General features: G+C 42.2%; 1 protein-coding gene and 1 long non-coding RNA gene across 7 annotated transcripts in view; both read left to right on the top strand.

Moving 5' to 3' along the window:
- The window catches only part of LOC127043773 (uncharacterized), a 489959-nt gene that overhangs the window by 37279 nt on the left and 437238 nt on the right, over positions 1-15442 (top strand). The gene's annotated exons all lie outside the window — the stretch shown is intronic.
- Positions 1-15442, top strand: part of EZH2 (enhancer of zeste 2 polycomb repressive complex 2 subunit) — an 85238-nt gene that overhangs the window by 23636 nt on the left and 46160 nt on the right. The gene's annotated exons all lie outside the window — the stretch shown is intronic.

Genomic DNA, 15442 nt, shown 5'->3' with positions numbered 1-15442 from the left:
GTGACTGTTTCATTGTGTACCCTACCGTTGGTTCCCTTCCCTGTTGTTTTTGTCATCTTTGCCACATCCTAGTTACATGAATTTTGCACAGCCATTGGATGCCAGATAGTTGTTACTTACATCAGTTGCCAAATCCACTTAGATGATGGTGTAAACCACCAATGAATACATTCCATAGATTTCAGTTAGAATTGTACCTGTTTACACTCTGGTGGATCAAAGCAAGTTCAATGTAACATGGTTTTACCAATAATGTGGTAAGATTTTTTGGCTCCCAACGACAGCGTTATATTGAGATATAGGTGTATTAATAAAATACAAATATCACTTTTTCACAGAAAGAGAGTTACTTATTAGCAAGTCTTAAAAAAAAAAAAAAAAAGGCAAAAGAAGCAATAACGAGGGACAGGAACATGCAAAACACATTATTTGATTCTGTTCTGTTTTGGTCCAGTAAAGAACAGAGAAAACTGTAATTATTTTTATTATTGAGTCTGTGAAGAAACCCTGCATAAATAAATTACAATGATTTGGGCATGTATATATGCATATTTATTTGTTTTCCTAAAGTTAATTGAGTATTAGGAAAAATTGTGAATGGCATTCTGAGGCTACCAAAAAATTTTGTGAGAACCCCTGGTCTAGACCCTATGCTTACTCCAAAAGGAAGTTTTCAAGAGTCCCTCAGTGTCCATTTAAAAAAATCTGTCTGGATTGTGCTAAAAATTAATTTGTTTTAAATAGTAACGTTGAATAGACGTTACTTTCATTTGAGTGCATTTTGTGATGCTGAATCCAGTAAGCATCTATAAGTAAGGCTACGTTTTAATCACAGGTATATTTGGTAAAAGTCATGGACAGGTCACGGGCAGTAAACAAAAATTCACGGCCCATGACCTGTCCATGACTGCTACTATATACCCCTGATTAAAACTTGAGGAGCAGCCTGGAGGCGGGAGGGGGTTCCATGGGTGCTGGGTGTGTGTGCGGGTGCTGGGGAGGAGGGTGTGGCCTGGGAGGTCCTGCCACGGGCGCTCCTGGCGGGGAGTTGTGGGGCGGGGTGGTTGGGACAGGGTCTGTACCTGGCACCTGGGAAGCAGCGACCCCAGCTCCATGTGCTGCCTCCACTCCACCCCAAGCCCTGGTTCTGCAGCTCCCATTGGATGGGAATTGCGGCCAATGGGAGCTGTGAGGGCAGTACCTGCAGGTGAAGGTAACACATGGAGCTAGGAGCAGAAAGAGAAGAGTTTCTGTCATCTTTCTGGGGAGCTGCCCCACCCCCAGGTAAGCACCGCGCCCAGTCTTGAGCTCCACTCATACCCAAACTCCTTCTGCTTGGGGAATATGGGGTGGGGGGAGTCTGAGGGTATGTCTACACTACGGGATTATTCCGATTTTACATGAACCGGTTTTGTAAAACAGATTGTATAAAGTCGAGTGCATGCGGCCACACTAGGCACATTAATTCGGCGGTGTGCGTCCATGGTCCGAGGCTAGCATCGATTTCCGGAGCGTTTCACTGTGGGTAGCTATTCCGTAGCTATCCCATAGTTCCCACAGTCTCCTCTTCCCCTTGGAATTCTGGGTTGAGAGCCCAGTGTCTGATGGGGCAAAAAACGTTGTCGCGGGTGGTTCTGGGTACAGCCTCACCCCTCCCTCCGTGAAAGCAGCAGACAACCGTTTTGCGCCTTTTTTCCTGGGTGAACTGTGCAAACGCCATAGCACAGCAAGCATGGACCCTGCTCAGATGAAGACTGCAATCGTGGATGTTGTAAACACCTTGCGCATTCTTGTGCAGTCTATGCTGAACTAGGACCTGCAAAGCCAGGCGAGGAGGAGGCGGCTACGGCAGTGCAGTGACGAGAGTGATGAGGACATGGACACTGAATTCTCTCAAACCGCGGGCCCGTGCACTTTGGAGATCCTGCTGGTAATGGGGCAGGTTCTAGCCATTGAATGCCGATTTTGGGCCCGGGAAACAAGCACAGACTGGTGGGACCGCATAGTTTTGCAGGTTTGGGACGATTCGCAGTGGCTGCGAAACTTGCGCATGCGTAAGAGCACTTTCATGGAACTTTGTGACTTGCTTTCCCCTGCCCTGAAACGCCATAATACCAAGATGAGAGCAGCCCTCACAGTTGAGAAACGAGTGGCAATAGCCCTCTGGAAGCTTGCAACGCCAGACAGCTACCGGTCAGTCGGGAATCAATTTGGAGTGGGAAAATCTACTGTGGGGGCTGCTGTTATGCAAGTAGCCAAAGCAGTCATTAAGCTGCTGCTACGAAAAGTTTGGACTCTGGGTAACGTGCAGGTCATAGTGGATGGCTTTGGTGCAATGGGATTCCCTAACTGTGTAGGGGGCGACAGATGGAACCCATATCCTTATCTTGGCATCGGAGCACCAGGGCACCTAGTACATAAACTGCAAGGGGTACTTTTCCATGGTGCTGCAAGCACTGGTGGATCACAAGGAACGTTTCACCAACATCCACGCGGGGTGGCCAGGAAGGGTTCATGACGCTCGCGTCTTCAGGAACACTACTCTGTTTAAACGGCTGCAGCAAGGGTATTACTTCCCAGACCGGAAAATAACAGTTGGGGATGTTGAAATGCTTGTCGTTATCCTGGGTGACCCAGCCTATCTCTTGATGCCATGGCTCATGAAGCCATACACAGGCAGCCTAGACACTAGTCAGGAGCTGTTCAACTACAGGCTGAGCAAGTGCAGAATGGTGGTAGAATGTGCATTTGGCCTTTTTAAAGGCGCGCTGGCGCACATTACTGACTCGCTCAGACCTCAGCCAAACCAATGTCCCTATTGTTGTTGCTGCTTGCTGTGTGCTCCGCAATCTCTGTGAGAGTAAGGGGGAGACCTTTATGGCAGGGTGGGAGGCTGAGGCAAATCACCTGGCCGCTGATTACGCGCAGCCAGACACCAGGGCGATTAGAAGAGAACATTGGGAAGCGGTGCGCATCAGAGAAGCTTTGAAAACGAGTTTCATCACGGGCCAGGGTACGGTGTGACTTTGTGTGTGTTTCCCTTTGACCTCCCCCCCCCCCCCGATTGACTCATTCCTTATAAGTAACCCACCGTCTCCCTTCGATTACAGCTTGCTTGAGGAAATAAAGTCACTATATCGTTTTAAAAATCATGTATTCTTTATTAAAAAATCATTATAAAAAGAGGGAGAGAACTGACAATGTATCCTGGTTGTGGTTTGGGAGGAGGATAGGAGGGAAGGAAAAGACCACTAAAAACATTTCAAAGTAATGACAGCCTTTTGGTTGGCCTGTCCACGGGGGTGGAGTGGGCAGGTGCACGAAGCCTTCCCCCACGCGTTCTTACATGTCTGGGTGAGGAAGATATGGAACATGGTGCGTGGTGAAGGTGGTTACACAGGGGCTGCAGCGGCACTTTGTGACCCTGCTGCTGTTCCTGAAGCTCCACCAGACATCGGAGGATGTCAGTTTGATCACGCAGCAGTCCCAGCGTTGCATCCCGCCACCTCTGATCTTCCTGCCGCCACCTCTCATTATGAGTGTCTCTCCTCTCTCCTCATGTTGGTCCCTCCTGTCCTCACGTTCACTGGCATCTTTCCTGTAATTTGATACCACGTCCTTCCACTCATTCAGATGAGCTCTTTCATTGCGAGTTACTTCCATGATTTCCGAGAACATTTCGTCTTGCGTCTTTTTTTTTTTTTCCTCCACCTTATCTGAGATAGCCTTTGGGATGGAGTAGGGAGGCTTGAAAAATTTGCAGCTGCATGAGGGAGGTAAAAAAGGGAGAGAAGTATTTAAAAGGATACATTTTACAGAACAATGGTTATACTCTTTCACAGTGAACAACACTATTCACCTTACATAGCACATGTGATTTCACTACAAGGTCACATTTTGCATCTTAATATTGAGTGCCTGCGGCTCTGGTGTTAGAGATCTCTCAGACGCAGGTCTGGGCATCAGAATTCAGCTTGCATGCGGCCATGGTAAGCCATTGTCTTTCGGCTTCTGCAACCTTCATATACACAGTGCCCTCCTTTCCCAAATACCAAGCAAATCCCGTTCAGTGCTGCTTATTTCCTGTTAACATGCAGCAGCAGAAACCACCCCCCCATCCAATTCTCTGGGATGATCACTTTACCCTCCTCCCCAACTGCATGCCTGGTATCATGGAAGATCACTGCGAATCACCCCTCCTCCCCCCACCGCGTGGCTGGTAGCAGGTAAGATCCTGCTAGCCAAACGCAAAAAAGCTCAGCGCCATTTCCCCCCCCTCCCCCCCCCCCCCCCCCCCCCCCCCCCCCCCCCCCCCCCCCGCTTGGCTACCTGCAAGGAAGGATTTCTTTTAAGCAACAGGCAAACAGCCCAGTAGAAATGGCCATCTCTGTCCCCTTAATTAAATTCCTGAATTTCAACCAGGTTACCATGAATGATATCACTCTCCTGAGGATAACACAGCGAGATAAAGAGCAAATGTTGCTTGAATGCCAGCAATCACCGGGACCATACGCAGCTAGGCTTTGTCATGCAATGATAGCAGATTACTTGCTACATGCATGACGTGGTCAAGTGTCCTACCATGGTGGACGGAATAAGGCTGCCTTGCCCAGAAACCTTCTGCAAAAGCTTTTGGAGTACCTCCAGGAGAGCTTCATGAAGATGTCCCTGGAGGATTTCCACTCCATCCCCAGACATGTTAACAAACTTTTCCAATAACTGTACTGGCCGCGATTGCATCCCAAGTCCTCAGGGCAAATCAATCATTAAAAAACGCTTGCTTTTAAACCATGTTTTGTATTTACAAAGGTACACTCACCAGAGGTTGCTTCCGTGGCTTCATTATCTGGGCTACTGGCTTGGGAGGGCTGGGAGGGTAATTCTGTCTGGGTGAGAAAAAGCTCCTGGCTGTTGGGGAGAACGGAATGCTGTATGCTGTCTGCAAGCTCATCCTCCTCTTCCTCTTCCTCATCTTCCCCGTCTGCAGAATCCTCAGCCATGGCTGAGATTACCACCCCCACCTCGGAATCCACGGACAGGGGTGGGGTAGTGGTGACGGACCCCCCTAGAATTGCATGCAGCTCAGCGTAGAAGTGGCATGTTTTCGGCCCTGCTCCGGACCTTCCGTTTGCTGCTTTGGTTTTCTGGTAGGCTTGTCTGAGCTCCTTAACTTTCACTCTGCACTGCACTGAGTCCCTGGTGTAGCCTTTCTCCATCATAGCCTTGGAAATTTTTTCAAATGTTTTTTCATTTCGTCTTTTGGAACGGAGTTCTGTTAGCACAGAATCCTCTCCCCTTATAACGATCAGATCCAGTACCTCCCGTGCGGTCCATGTTGGAGCTCTTTTTCGATTCTCAGGAGACTGCATTGTTGCCTGTGCTGATTAGCTCTGTGTGGTCACCTGTGCTGGTGAGCTCTCCACGCTGGCCAAACAGGAAATGAAATTTAAAAGTTTGTGGGGCTTTTCCTGTCTACCTGGCCAGTGCATCCGAGTTCAGATTGCTGTCCAGAGTGTTCACAATGGTGCACTGTGGAATACCGCCCGGAGGCCAATACCGTCGATTTGCGGCCTCACTAACCCTAATCCGATATGGTAATACCGATTTCAGCGCTACTCCTCTCGTCGGGGAGGAGTACAGAAACCGGTTTAAAGAGCCCTTTATATCTATATAAAGGGCCTCGTTGTGTGGACGGGTGCAGCGTTAAATCTGTTTAACTCTGCTAAAATCGGTATAAACACATAGTGTAGACCAGGCCTGAGACTGCCCCAGCAGTGGGTGCACCTGGCTCAGGGGCCACCCCAGCTGCTCAGCAGCCCTGGGCCAGGCACACCGGCCGCTGCAGAGGCCACAGAGAGGTCAGAAAGTCACAGAATCCGTTACTTCTGTGAGCCTTATCTATAAGTACTCCAGTGGTTAATCTTCTGTTATGATATGAATGTATTTATCCTGAGTGAGGCCAAACCATCTTATTAGAATCTTTTCCAGTCACTCAGTTTTAGTGTACATAGTCTTGTAATTGGTCCTTTATAAATAATCTAATAACTCATCAGACTTTTCCCTATAGAAATCCTAACTCTCAGGCTTTGTGGTTCCATGATCTTACACAGAATCAGAGCCTATTATTTGGGGTTCAGTGAACTGTATTTTTCAGTTTGTAGTCAGTGTTTGACAAATTTTTATCCAAGACGTATGGAGCAAAGAAGATTTATCCTATTCACTGCTAATACTCTGTGTGCGTTTAGGATTTGGGTGGGCAGGCAGAGATAGAGTTGAGGTCTCAGAAATTTGACGTAGAGCAGTTTCCAGACAGTGAAGGCTTGTGTGTTGTGCACTAGCGCACTCAATTAGTGTCCTTCACTCACTGCGTAGCACCAGCTGCATCCAAGCTACTCGCCGTTGGTCTATTTAATATGTCCTTATATCCATACTTTGGCTGATGATTCAAGGTGTAAACTGTCAAAGGTGACAGCTCACGTGACTGTTGAACCTCCTTAGCTCCCTGGCTGAGAGTCCTTTTCATGCTTCCACCTACCTTATTGCAGGTGTCTCATCAGAGCATTATTATCAACTGTTAAACTTTAAACTGTGAGTGGTTGTTCCCTGGCATCAGTGAAGAGTGGTCCACTTGGAGTAGGAGACTTTAGGGGTAGGGAGAATGTGACTGGGAGGAGTGAGGCTGCTAATAACTACGAGTAAGAAACATTTTCAAGTGAAATTGTCAAACTATGATGAGAAAAATTGCAACAAGGAGTCCAGTGGAGACTAACAGATTTTTTGGGGCATAAGCTTTTGTGGGTAAAAAATCCTTCACTTCTTCAGATGTTTTTTTTACCTACAAAAGCTTATGCCCAAATAAATGTTAGTCTTTAAGATGCCACCGGACTCTTTGTTGTTTTTGTGGATACAGACTAACGGGTACCTCCTGATACTTGAGAAAAATTGTTTACTTTACAGGCAGAATTGGAGGCAAGAGCTTTTAATTGTAAATCTGCATTTTCTAAATGTTCCAGATTTTTAGTACCTACAATATTATAGTATTTTTTGAAATCATCAGGTCTGTGGGTAGATTTTAATTTGATGGTGAAAGGAGATTTTTTTAAAAAACTTTATTGTAAACCAAGGTCTTTTATAGAAAATTGTTCTTGTTATCTTACATAGTATAGACTAGTGAAAAATTATTATGTATTTATTCCCACCTTTTTTGTGTGTGTCTGTGTCAACTAGGATTGAATTTGCTGTGATGTGACTGTGTTAATGATGAAGTGTATAAGTATAAAGTATATTAATCTTCTTCTGTGTTTTATATATCAGAACTAGGGATTTTTGGAGACAGTCTGGTTTGGTGTCTGAAATACACAGGTTGGCTGAGCTTGGAGAGGCTTTTTTCCCTATGTACTACAACATGCAGATAAAGATGAAAGAGAGCTGCAATTTTGTTTTCTTTAAAATAAAAAAATCAAGTTTTTAAATAATACAAATAAGGTTGTGCTATGCCAGTAGAACTGTAGCTGTTTAGACCCAGATGCCTGTCTCCTTCCTAGGCTCCAGAGTGATACACAAACCAAGAAAAGATAGGTATTTGGTTGTCGTGCAGAGCCCAGCGCGGTAGGTGTGATCAGAGGCTGCTGACTAGATCAGGCCCTATTCAGAATTTGTGGGGGAGGAGTGCAGGAAGTGGGGTCATGGTGCCCATCTTACAACTTTTAGCCCAGTGGTTAAAGCACTGACATGGCATGTGGGAGACCCAGATTCAATTCCCTCCCCTCTGCCAGTGCTGGGAGATAAATTGAACAGGGCTCTCCCGCCTTTCAGTAAAGTGCTCTAACCACTGAGCTATGAGAGATGCTGATGTATAGCTCCCTCATTCTCGTTGAAGCTATTCCAGTGTGGATAAATAGAGTGATTAGAGCAGTACGACTGGACCGTGTGTGTGTGGTGGGGGCAGTGCCCTAACCTCTGTACTGCAATCATACTTGCGCTTTCGGTCTCTCTGTGCCAATGACTATATATGTAGCCACAGAGGAATAGTCTGAGAATGTGTGTGTCCTCTTTTAAATTCAGTGTGCAAAATAAAAATAGTTGTGCTGAAAACTCAGCAACTTTTTGTGGAAGATATTTTTAAACAGGGTTTGACTTATGCAAATACTAGTTATCCATCGTTGGCGAACTGTTCTTGGTGATAATTAGATTTTAAGTAGTATACAGGAACAAAATAGTCTATTTTAGAAATTGTAAACTACAGTCTTTGTAAAGTATAAATATCGTTGCAAAATATAAAATATAAAAGAAAGGGAAGATACTTTAAGGTTATTTTTATTGGAAGACTGACTTTTAAAAGGTTTTCTTTTCTTAGCTAAAAAAATAAATTTTGGTACTCTTACTGAGCCTATTTTTTAACACAGACGTTTTGGGAAACATGGTATCAACTTTTTTTTATGCTTATCAAAAACTTAAGTTTATAGTTTTTCAAGTGAAAATCCAAAGGATCAAATTCTGCCCTCCATATTTCAGTGAAAACCATGTATAGATAGGAATAAGAACTATGTACAAATATTTTAATGACTGAACTTGGTTCAAAACAAGGATTTTTTTTTTATGGGCAAAATGCAGGGAAGACAAGATAACATCTACTGAAAAGACAAATGTTCTGTAGATGTTTCAGGCTACAGTATTTCTCATTTACAACTTCTCTTTGGAAAACTGAGGCCTGGTCTACACTGGGGAGCGGTCGGAGGAGGAGATCGATCTAAGTTATGCATCTTTAACTACGTGAATAATGTAGCTGAAGTCTGCGTACTTAGATTAACTTACTGTAGTGTTTTCACCGCAGTGAGTCGACTGCTGCTGCTCCCCCGTCAACTCCTCCTGTACCTGTCGTGGCGGTGGAGTACAGGAGTCCACGGGAGAACGCACAGGGATTGATTTATCGCATCTAGACTAGACACGATAAATCGACCCCCACTGGATTGATCGCTGCCTGATGATCCAGTGGGTAGTGTAGACATACAATGAGAGTTAAAGAATTAAAAATATTGGTTAGGATAATAAAGCTATTACTACACCAGTGCTGTTTAAGAAATTTTGTGACATCCTATGGACAGCCTTTTCTGTACAATGCATTAGAAGTGTGGATCAGAAGCAGTTTATTGTGCATGAGTATGTTCTGTTGCATGCATGATATTTACATAACAGAAAATGTAATGTTCATATAAGTGTCTAATATTTATGTCTTAAAATATTGCAACAATGCCCCATTTTGTACTCTTGGGCAAGGGTTTAATTTCTCTTTATTAGTTATTCTGATGGGGAGATTCCCAGCCCCCCTTTTTGCCACTTTTAGGAGTGTTTTTATAGATCATCTTTAATTGGATTGATATCCAAGAGACACTCAGTCTTCTTTAAATCAAGCAACCTCTCCAACCGGTTTAGCCTTGATAGTTTCCCATATGCTTGTACGTCTTTGATGAATGCTTCCATGGTTGCTGAGAAAAATAGGAGAAGATTTTTAAACAAGGCTGTCTTTTTTTTTTTTTTTTTTTTTTTTTTGCTTTCAGTAGCAAAATGGCATGAAATTGAGCTGATTTTCTGTGTTCACTTGCCTCGCATTGTGACTGGAACATGTATCACATGTCAGCATGCTAATCGTAACAGATGTATTAACTGGCTATGAAAATTAGTTCTAATTTACATCCTTGGCTGCTGTAAGTAAATAGAGCCCTGCTTAAAATTAATAGTAATTGGTCTCTAGCTCACTTTAGAGTGTAGGGAGGTTATCTTAACTACATTATGAAACATTGAGCAAAACTTGTGACAAATTAGGGCAAGGTTTGAAACAAAAGTACACAAGTCACATGTTCAACACTTGCCATTTTAAAATTAGTAGAGGGTGACAGTGTTAGAAAGATGAATTCAATTTAAAAATCACTTGTATTTGAATGTTTTTACTGATTGTAATTAAAAATAAAATTACTATAAGTGAGAATATTTTTTTGTTCATTGTTTTTACTTGTGTATTTGATAGCAATCTACAAATCACTTTTTGTCTCCCTATATAATCAGTCGAGGCACATTTTACATATGTAATTTTGCTGTCTGAGTAAAGCTACTTGTATATTTCCAGGATTGGGCCCTTAATTAGTTTCCCGTCTGTGTAGGTGTTTCACACAGGAATAGAAGTGAGAAAGATAGGAAAACAAACATGATTGTAAAACCACAGGAATTGGCCAGTGGTTGCAAGGGTTGCATCAGTATAACTAAAATCTTTTTAATGCCACACCTTAAGTAAACTTCTACAGCTTTGTGTGTGTATGCGCCTATAAGCCTGGTTTAAACCAAAGTAAGTGTACACACGCAAAGTTGTAGAAGTTTTAAGTAAGTCTGTTTAATCTCTTGCCTTTAATTAAACCACTGCAATTTCTGTATTCAGGCCCTGAAATGATTTCTAATTTTATATTTAAAATTGAGTGGTTGTGACAACTTGTCCCTTTAATGCACTAGCCTTTCAATTTTGTAGTCATGGATGTAAATCCAGTTGTTCTTTGCATGTCCCCTGTATACTTCAATTAACAGGATGCACTGACCAGATTCAGCTTACACAGTGGAACTCTAACTAGCAGTGCCCATTGGTGTGTTTACCCTCCCCCACTTCTCTCACCATTCCTGAACATTATTAGGGTGAGGTTATAAAAGGGACAAGGTACTCCAGCTGCCTCAGTTCCTTTCTATCGTAACCAGCTGTCAGTTCAGAAACAAACTTTCAGGCCCTCCTATTTCAGTGCCTTCTGAATAGTTTTAGCATAGGCTTTTAGGATAGTTTGTGTATATAGTGTCAGAAGGGTAGCCGTGTTAATCTGGATCTGTAAAAGCAGCGAAGAATCCTGTGGCACCTTGTAGACTAACAGACGTATTGGAGCATGAGCTTTCGTGGGTGAATACCGATGAAGTGGGTATTCACCCATGAAAGCTCATGCTCCAATACGTCTGTTAGTCTATAAGGTGCCACAGGACTCTTTGCTGATTAGTGTATATGGTTATTTTTAAATAGCGTTAAGTTTTTTACATTTACATATATATTTAATGAAGTATTAGATTCGATCCTTCAGTTTTGAGATAACAGATTTGAATATTAAGAGGTTGGGATTTAACAGATGTAGTGTCCATTAGTGTTTTTGACATCCAGTGTGCATACTTATGTCTAGGAACATGATAGACTCTGTCAGGGTGTTCAAGATATTCTGTTTTTATTCTAAGCAAGGATGCTGTGACAGAAGAAACTGCAGGCTATACTAGTGCAGGAAGCATTGGCAGCTGCCAGAACCGATACTTCACTAGTATCTAAGAGATTCCACAAACTGGCTTCAGTCCCTAATGCCTCAGGAGACAAGAAGCCACAAAAATTTCTGCAGCTTCAGTTCCATGCTCTACAAAAGTTATGAGACAGGATCCAACATTACCAGATCCAAAACCTAAAAGCAGAAGACCCCTCACAACTGTCGGTCTCTGTATCCAGAGCCAGTCCATGAGAGAGAAATTCTTCAGAACCATGTCTGCCAGTGCGGCTAAGAATCCAGTGAGGAGAAAGGATTCTGTTACAAGCACCAAGAAATGTTCTGTATACTTTCAGGTCTGACCATTTGGATTCTAGAACTCCCAAACTGAAGACTAAGCACAAGGAGACAGATTCTCAGATACAGAAAGAGGGAGCTGAGTACTGGTTCCAAACTGGCTTGCCAACAGTTTGTTACAGGGATTGCACAAATCTACCACGTGGCTCTGCACCCTCATGTGTCAGGTCTGGCAGCATCGGATAAACGCTTATTCAGAGTAACAACCATGACTCCGGTCATGTATGCTTGATACTCCACCACTGACAAAAAGGAAGAGTAAAAGACATATGAATTTCTCTACCTTTTTCCTCCACCCACGACCCTTTCAGGATTTCTGAATAAGTACTTTCACCATTTTCAGTCCTGCAGATGGGATCACTGATAAGCCTCTACAGTTGGGATCGTAAACAAGTTTGAATCTGTAACTGGACTTTGAATCTGAACTAATCCCATGTCATAAGGAGAAATACACTTCGACAGAAGTGTATGAAAGATCCTTATCCTAAATTCTATTGCATGGATCCAAATATGGACTTCTGGCTGGAGTGGCAAGTTCATCCGTGGGTGAGATGGCCATACTGGCCCTTCCCTGGACAACATAGAGAGCTTGAGTATCCTTTTTATATAAAGAATCTTTCCCACCTAGGATTTGAGAGAGACTGCAAGGATTCGATCCAGTTTCTGGATTAGTCCATCGTTCAGAAAACCAGTGCCTACTGTCTTACTGGATGCTCTTTTAAAGAAAGAACAACTGAGGATAGCTGAACAAAGTTATGAAACAGATAATGAATTGGAGAATTAGACAGCCTCAGATGTTACCGTGGGGGGAATTACAACTTCTTTTTCTGCTCAGAGGATGCAGTTTTCTTTCACAAGCTAATTGACAGGATGGCAGTGTTGCTGGGATTTCCTTTGTCTATTGAGGAGACTTCTCACCCCATATATGACCCCCTGGGGTGCATTCTCTAGAAACAGAATTATACTTCCTCTCTGATTTTTTGCTGAATGAGAGAGTCCATCTGATCTTCACCTGCCTCAGCACAAGCTATGTCGAAAGAAAAACTTTATCTTTCCTTCAGAAAGGCTTTTCTATATTCTGTACACATCCACCCCCAAACTCCATTGGTGGAAGCCAATAAACCACAAATACAGCCTCAGTTTTGACACGAGGACAGAGAGGTGTTTAACAGGTCCCACCTTAGCTTTTCCTACCCCAACTGCAGATAACCTGTGCCATTTTTAGGGCAACCAGCAATCAATAACTTTGGATGGGTAATTTTTAGAGAGAGTACACGATGGATAATGCACTTCAGTTTGTGACCGTTCTGAATCCTTCCTCCTCCTTTTCATGAGATCATGTTGAAAATAGAGTTCCCTCTCTTTTTACAAGCACGTATGCTACAAAGGAAGTGCTGAGCAGTTTCAGAGGGAAATGTTTTTATTCAAGGTATTTTCTAATTCTAAAAAAAGACAGAGGTCCCTATTGAACATTAGGAAGCTCAATTCATTTATAAATAGTTTTTGATTCCATATGGTGTCCATAAGATATTATTTCTCTTATTTCTGTATCTCATCCCATCACATTTTGTAGTGTAAGGAAATCACGTCTAATATAAAGTCCTCCTTTTTGGTCTTTCTACCACCCCAAAAGTTTTTATGAAATGCCTTCCGGTAGTTGTGGCACATTGAAGGAGACAAGGGATTTTTGTCTTGCCTAATTAATTTAGACAATTTTCTGATTAAAAACTCCATTCAGAAAAGACAGCTGTATCCCAGATATGCTCTCTCTGAGAGACTACGACATATAAATAATGTCAGAATAAACTGAGAAAAGACATTGTAACATCCAGGCAATAGTTTCTGTTTATTGGAGGTGTGTTGGACTCAAAACTTAGGCAGAGCATTCCTTTTAGAGAAAAGATTTGTAAACATATGGTCAGCCATCACCATTCTACATCATTCTCTATAGCAGATGATAATTTTTCTCACGCTGATAAGGGGTTCTGATTTCTGTCATGGTGCATAAAGTCTTCTTCCTGTTGAAGAATGAGGTCTTTACAATACTGGTTGGCAAAGAATTGTAAACCCAACTCAAACAGTATATTTCAAAAGGAAATCCCAGCTGTGGTGGACTCACTGTCACAATGAAATGAAAGTAGCTTTCTTCAATCTTCTGACAGTCAATTATAGTCAGTATAGATGTCTCCAGTCTAGACTGGAGAGCTCATTTAGAGAGTTGGACACTCTGGGATCATTGGACTCCTACGAAAAAAAATAGTTATCAGTGTGTGTTTTTTGGTCTTTCTCCAACAACGTACCCAAGCATACATTTTTGTTTAACACATCCTACAACATTTCAGATTAATATATTTCCTTCTCCATACCCTGCATAGTAATTGATGTCATAATAAACATAATAGATTTTTGTGTAAACAAGTATTTCAGGTTTCTTGAGACTTTTATATATGACTAGTCCAAATATAAATGAAGGAGAAGTCATTCTAAGATTTATTAGACTTCAGCTTTATAGTTGTTACTTATAAGATTGTCCAAAAGTCCCTCTGAACTTTTCATGTTCTGTCTATACTGGGAAACCAAACAGTTGCTAAAATCAGTTCTTTGTCTCCTGAAAACTTTATTAGTGTAACCTGGACACAATTGTTTTCAATACTGTTTCAGAAAGTGTGGCAAAGTTCTGAAAAACGGCATAGGCACTAAAATCATTTGGCTCTAGATTAAGAAAGACAGTTCTGCATTGGTTACTCAGGCTATGTCCTCACTAAAAACACTTTAGCGCTTCAATGTAGATGCTAATTAAAGCAACGGGATCTCCTGTCACTGTAGTTATTCTACCTTCCCGACAGGCAGTATCTAGGTCACTGAACAAATTCTTCTGTTGATCAGATGTTGCCGATGTTGATTGATATTTCCCATCTCTGAGTGACATAGCTGGGTCAGCCTAACTTTTTAGTGTAGACCTGGCCTTTAGTTTACATTTAGGAGATTATCTTCACAACCACAAAAGCGAGAAATGATTCTGCAAAAGTTGATGACACTTGGCTAAGAGCTTCCTACTTTTGCTGATCCACTGGATTTTTTTCAGCTCTGCTAGCCAGAGTGGTTATTGTGAATATGATGCACTGTTGCAGATTAAAGTTCAGATAAAATACAGTAGGCTGTAGTCATTCATTTCTTTAGTGTAGGTAAGTCTTGAGGGAATGGCTTTGTTTTAGGAGTTCTAGCATTGTTGGCAGCCAGGAAGTGCAATGTACTTTAAATGTTGACAGCTATTTAAAGTATTTGGCATTGTTATGAGACTATTACGTAGGTATATTGGCAAAATGTGTAGATTGTTTTTAATACAAAGCACACATGAATCTCAGATTTTTTTTCGTTGTCTGGTTGTTAATATTTGTGTGAAAAAACTTGTAAATAAATGATATGCGTGTCCTTTCCTGTATTTAGAATGAAGTGTATGTAAATAGCTTACTTTACTATGGTTGGAGAATTTTTTTGTCTATCTTGTGAATTTATTCAGTTTTAAACTCTTACCTCCATAATACTTGTTTACACAATAGTGTTTTTATTGTTAAAACATTTTGCAATGGTACTGCTGAATAGTAGCTAATTAAAATATCTTATTCTGGTTCCCCATATCCCTGATGAGATTCACAGTAATGTGACTTCCAGTTTGAGACTCAAATACGAACTATAACTAGAAAGTTTAACTTCCCGGTACTTTAGTTACTTCATAGTGTGAAGCGTTTCTCAGCATCCGAACTTTTCCATTGGCTTCCTGAGTAAGGGCTTGATCCTCCAAGGTGCTGAGCAGG

Source organism: Gopherus flavomarginatus, chromosome 2 (assembly GCF_025201925.1).
Source record: "Gopherus flavomarginatus isolate rGopFla2 chromosome 2, rGopFla2.mat.asm, whole genome shotgun sequence".
NCBI lineage: Eukaryota > Metazoa > Chordata > Testudines > Testudinidae > Gopherus > Gopherus flavomarginatus.
This window is presented reverse-complemented; position numbering and strand designations above follow the sequence as displayed.